General features: G+C 43.1%; 1 pseudogene; it reads left to right on the top strand.

The window, feature by feature from the left end:
• The first annotated feature begins 2219 nt into the window (after nucleotides 1–2219).
• LOC129328021 (zinc finger protein 208-like) overlaps nucleotides 2220–6327 on the top strand; it is a 255638-nt pseudogene continuing 251530 nt past the window's right edge.

Here is a 6327-nt window from a genome sequence, read left to right as displayed (position 1 = left end):
GGATGCAAAGTAAGCCAGAAGCGGCAAGGGACACCAACAGAAAATATTTCTCACTCTTTAACCATACACTGAAACCAAAATCAAGTGTATATACTTATCAAAAATAAAGTGTATTCAAAAGCAGTGTGTATTTAACAATCATTAACAACAATCAAAGCAATGAAAACACAGTAAATATGAGCATCATCCCCCGGTGAGTCGCAGTGTAACAAAAAGTCCTTTCTCCTGTTTAAACGCTGTCAGATAACTAATTCTCTCAACTCATACACTGTGGCTCCGCCAAACTTGTGGCACTGGAGTTCCGGGGATCTGGATGACAATGAACTCAGAAGCAGCATCAGTGCGCTGAATGTAGGCACGAGAATTGGGCTTTTTCTACTTTGACAGTGGGAGCAATATTGTTCAGGATGGTTCATGTCGCCCCAGGAAGAAGTGGTCAACACGAAACAAGCGTAGTTCACCGGAAGCTTGTAGGGCGTTAGAGACCCCGGTTGGGGGTCTCCTTCCACCCTTGGACCCTGCCTGTTGCCACCCGCATTCTTCATTTAACTATCCACTGCATTTGGATCTATAACTGGCAGCCAAGAGTTCATTGACATATTTGCATAATGGCCTGAAGAAAGAAACGTTCTGAAACGAGCGCATTAAAAGAAGCCGGCAAGGCTCGTCGCCTTCTTCTGCCTTCTTCTTGCGGTGTTGCAGCTTTCTGCCTGGAGTTTTGCAACCACCACTACTCGCAGACACCAGCCTGACCCTAGGGTGGCTCTCTGTTTTGCATCAAATTGCTTCTGAATTGTTTAAGGATCTTTGATGTTATAGAATTGTTGGAACTATATGAGTTCATGAATTGTGATTGTTATCACGGATGTAAATACACTTTTGCTGATATATCGTGCCTAGTAGCACTTCTTGGTTTGCTTCCTTGAGCCTTGAGCTCCCTTTTGAAAGTATTACCCTTAGAGGAAGTGATTCCCTGGTTTTTGTTCTTGCTTTTTACTTCATACAAAGACAATACCTTAGATCTCTTCCTCACAGCTTCCTTCCCACACTCCTCCCCCTTCTTGGCTTTTCGTACTTTCACAAAAAAGGACTGATTTGCTCCTCCATTTTGTTGAGAATATTTTCCAGCATTCCACTCCGGGTTTCTTCTTCAAGGGCCATTTTGTCGCCTCCCTTACAAATGTTCAATCAAAGATCACATCAAAACTGGTAAAAAGCTCCTCTGCTTTTGCTATTTGTAGTTCTGAGATTTTTTTTGCTTTCCAGCTCATCCAGGAGACTCCTCCTTGCAATCGCTCTTCAATGTGAGTCTCCTGGTTCATAAAGTAGCTGCCTGTCCAGGGGATAATTAAACCCCCCTCATCAAGCTCTTTAGCCCTCTTAAAGCCATAAACCATTCTCTTACTTGGAGAGATGTCAAGTTGAATCACTTTTTCGGTCTGTCAGTTGTCTTTACTTCTATCTTCTCCAGAATCTTTGTTTTATTTTTGTTTGTTTCTAAATCACAGGGTCTGTGGCTTTTGAGCCATTAGGCTTCCCCCTAGGTCCTTGCCTTCAAGCCGGTGTGGGGGCTCCATAGGGGGTTGCCAGTCCCCTTGAGCTCCTTCACCTTGCTTTGGCCTGCCCCCCTCTCTGTGGGGGGGGTCTTGGGGGCTCGAATCCTCAAGTCCCAAGGAGTCAGAAAGATCACAGCACAGAGCTCGTAAACTCAGCTGCCGTGACAGCGCCACGCCATACCAGAAGTCTCAGTGTATTTCTTCTTAGTATTTCAGGTTCTTCTGCAAACTTGGATTTCTTTCAGGTATGTAGACAGACCTGTCTTGTCTGCCCATGGCTCCAGTCTCTGGATTTAACTGTTTCCTTATTTTTTTCCTTTCATGTAAACAAAAACTATCAATAAAATTCAAGATTTTTTAAAAAGGCATTTCTTATCCCATTCTGTCTTCTTGTGCATCCTAAATCAATACAAAAACACACATTGACCTTAACAGCAACTTCCTGCAGAACAAAAAACCCTTCTTGTTATCTCATCTCCCTTTCCAAGACTATCCAGCACATGGTTAGTAATTGATAAAGTTTTTCCAGGTCCCTTGTTCTGCTGTAGAAAATGTCTTTTACTACTGATTGTAATCACTAATTAGTATTTTGTTCCTTTTCATCCTCACTGACTCGTCTTTCTCTCTTTTCCAGTTGCAGATAGAAAAAAGGTGGCAAGTGAGATGGAACCAGGAAGAGTGATTGTGGAAAGGGAGGAAGATCTGCATGCGGAAGTGAAACCTGAAGAGCAGTTGGTACCAAAGAAACAATGCAGATGGAAAATGGAAGCAAAGCAGAAGAAGGGATTGGTTGCCTGTCAGAGCAGGAAGATGCAGGAGGACTCAGTCCAAGATGAAACGCAGATGAGAACGAGAAGGCCGAAGGGTCCCGTGATGGAGGAAAAGTTCAGCTGCAAATTCAGTCTGAAAAAATATCAGAACGGTAGAATATGTCAGAAAAGATATAAATGTTTGACATGTGAAAAAAGCTTCCAATGGAGTAGTGAACTAAGTGCACATCAAAAGCCATATAAATGCTTGGAGTATGGAAAGAGCTTCTCGCAGAATGGCAATCTAACTGTACATCAAAGAATTCACAGAGGGCAGGAGCCATATAACTGCTTGGAGTGTGGAAAGAGCTTCTATGAGTCTATTACCCTAACTAAACATCAAAGAATTCACACAGGGGAGAAGCCCAATAAAGAGTGTGGAAAGAGCTTCTCACAGAATGGCAGCCTAACTGCACATCAAAGGATTCACACAGGGGAGAAGCCCTATAAAGGCTTGGAGTGTGGAAAGAGTTTTTCTCAGAATGGCAACCTAACTGTGCATCACAGGAATCACACAGCGGAGAAGCCATATAAATGCTTGGAGTGTGGAAAGAGCTTCTCTAGGTCTAGTACCCTAACTAATCATCAAAGAATTCACACATGGGAGAAGCCCTATAAATGCTTGGAGTGTGGAAAGAGCTTCTCACAGACTGGCAGCCTAACTGCACATCAAAGGATTCACACAGGGGAGAAGCCCTATAAATGCTTGGAGTGTGGAAAGAGCTTCTCACAGAATGGCAGCCTAACAGCACATCAAAGGATTCACACAGGGGAGAAGCCCTATAAATGCTTGGAGTGTGAAAAGAGCTTTTCTCACAATAGGAACCTAACAGCACATCAAAGGCTTCACACAGGGGAGAAGCAATATAAATGCTTGGAGTGTGGAAAGAGCTTCTCTGAGTCTAGTACCCTAACTATTCATCAAAGAATTCACACAGGGGAGAAGCCATATAAATGCTTGGAGTGTGGAAAGAGCTTCTCTAGGCCTAGTGCCCTAACTAATCATCAAAGAATTCACACACGAGAGAAGCCCTATAAATGCTTGGAGTGTGGAAAGAGCTTCTCTGAGTCTAGTATCCTAACTAATCATCAAAGAATTCACACAGGGGAGAAGCCCTATAAATGCTTGGAGTGTGGTAAGAGCTTCTCTAAGCCTAGTGCCCTAACTGCACATCAAAGAATTCACACAGGGGAGAAGCCCTATAAATGCTTGGAGTGTGGAAAGAGCTTCTCACAGAATGGCGGTCTAACTGCACATCAAAGGATTCACACAGGGGAGAAGCCCTATAAATGTTTGGAGTGTGGAAAGAGCTTCTCACAGAATGGCGCCCTAACTGCACATCAAAGGATTCACACAGGGGAGAAGCCCTATAAATGCTTGGAGTGTGAAAAGAGCTTTTCTTTCAATAGGAACCTAACTGCACATCAAAGGCTTCACACAGGGGAGAAGCCATATGAATGCTTGGAGTGTGCTAAGAGCTTCTCTGAGTCTGGTACCCTAACTATTCATCAAAGAATTCACACAGGGGAGAAGCCCTATAAATGCTTGGAGTGTGGAAAGAGCTTCTCTAGGTCTAGTACCCTATCTAATCATCAAAGAATTCACACACGGGAGAAACCGTATAAATGCTTGGAGTGTGAAAAGAGCTTTTCTCGCAATTGGAACCTAACTGCTCATCAAAGGCTTCACACAGGGGAGAAGCCCTATAAATGCTTGGAGTGTGAAAAGAGCTTTTCTCACAATAGGAAACTAACTGCACATCAAAGGCTTCACACAGGGGAGAAGCCATATAAATGCTTGGAGTGTGGAAAGAGCTTCTCTGAGTCTAGGACCCTAACTATTCATCAAAGAATTCACACAGGGGAGAAGCCATATAAATGCTTGGAGTGTGGAAAGAGCTTCTCTAGGCCTAGTACCCTAACTAATCATCAAAGAATTCACACACGAGAGAAGCCCTATAAATGCTTGGAGTGTGGAAAGAGCTTCTCTGAGTCTAGTACCCTAACTAATCATCAAAGAATTCACACAGGGGAGAAGCCATATAAATGCTTGGAGTGTGGAAAGAGCTTCTCACAGAATGGCGGCCTAACTTTACATCAAAGGATTCACACAGGGGAGAAGCCCTATAAATGCTTGAAGTGTGAAAACTGCTTTTCTCACAATAGGAACCTAACTGCACATCAAAGGCTTCACACAAGGGAGAAGCCATATGAATGCTTGGAGTGTGGAAAGAGCTTCTCTGAGTCTAGTACCCTAACTAATCATTAAAGGATTCACATAGGGGAGAAGCCATATAAGTGCTTGGAGTGTGGAAAGAGCTTCTCTACATCTATTACCCTAAATAATCATCAAAGAATTCACACAGGGGTGAAGCCCTATAAATGCTTAGAATGTGGAAAGTGCTTCTCACAGAATGGCAGCCTAACTGCACATCAAAGGATTCACACAGAGGAGAAGCCTTATAAATGCTTGGAGTGTGGAAGGAGCTTCTCTCAGAACTACCAACTAACTGTGCATCAAAGGCTTCACACTGGAGAGAAACCATATGATTTCTTGGAAAGTGGAAAGAGCTAAGCCTACAGCTGCTGTCTCACCTGACTCCATAAGAAAGCCATCTAATCACTGTCAGTTTTCTTCACATCAGTCTTGCAACATTCTGCATATTTAGTCAAAAGGAGTACTGAGTACCACCTGAATTTATTCTCGTTTTTTTTTTTGTTTTGTAATATTTGCCGGTTTTATTTTAGGTGATTTGATAGTTTTGATTTTCTTAATTACAAATTGAATGATTGTTGAGGACTTCCGGAGTGGTGTGGCAATGCCATGGCAGCTGAGTTTATGAGCTCAGCACTGTGATCTTCCCGATCCTTTGGGACCCGAGGATTCGGGCCCCCAAGACCCCCCATGGAGAGGGGGGGTAGGCCAGAGCAAGGTGGAGGAGCTCACTGGGATTGGCAACCCCCTGTTGGAGCTCCCACACCTCTCGAAGGACTGAGGAAGAAGCCTTAATGGCGCATAAGCTACGAACCCCGTGACTTTGAAACAAGCAAAAACAAAGCAAGGATTCCTGACGAGATAGATGGAAGAACAACTGAAAGACGGAAAAAGAGTGATTTACCTGACATTTCTCCAAGTAAGAGTATTCTTTATTGCTTTACAATGGGTAAACAGCTTGATGAGGGATTTTTTATTATTCCCTGGAGAGGCAGCTGCCTCATGAACTAGGAAACTGACAAGAAGTGAAATGTAAGGAGATTTCCTGGGATGCAGAGCTGGGGAGCTAAAAACTTTATAATTACAAACAGTACGAGCAAAGAAGCTCTTTACCAGTTTTAAAAGATCTGTGACTGAACATTTGTGAGTGAACAAAATGGCGTTTTCTGAAGAGATACTTTTAAAACTGCAACAAATTTTTAAACTGTATGGTGTCTTGCCTAGGTTTCCCTCCATGGCAGCACCCTCTGGTGGTGCTTCAGGGTATAAAGTGAGTTGTCTGAAATACGCTTGCTCAATTATATAGTAAGATTATTTATGAAGGTTTATTAGCTGTATATTTATTGTACTACAAGGAAGGAGCTGTCGTTCTCCTTTTAAACCATTCACATAGGTCAGTTGTTACCAGCTACTGGACCATAGGAAGGGCATGGCTGAGAAAGTTGCTGGCAGACAATGAGTGAGTAGAATAAGATCTTTATCGGGATATCTTAATATACAGTTTGAATTGGCTTATTTCAGCAGACTAAACTTTTCTTTCTTCTTTCAGTTTGCAATGTGACCAATGGATTGATGGTGATTGAATCCAGACGCTCAAAACCGGGGCTGGCTCTTTCTCATGCAGATTTTCATCCCCACAGACTTCCTCAGGGGCGTGTCAGTATTACACAGTGTTGGTGGCAGCCGGTGGCGTCGCTCTCCAGGTACTCTGAAAGAATTGTAAAAGACACTGTGCAATACTGACAAA

The sequence above is a fragment of the Eublepharis macularius genome, chromosome 4 (assembly GCF_028583425.1).
Source record: "Eublepharis macularius isolate TG4126 chromosome 4, MPM_Emac_v1.0, whole genome shotgun sequence".
Taxonomy (NCBI): Eukaryota; Metazoa; Chordata; class Lepidosauria; order Squamata; family Eublepharidae; genus Eublepharis; species Eublepharis macularius.
The sequence above is the reverse complement of the archived record's forward strand: the minus strand, read 5'-3'. Positions and strand labels throughout refer to the sequence as shown.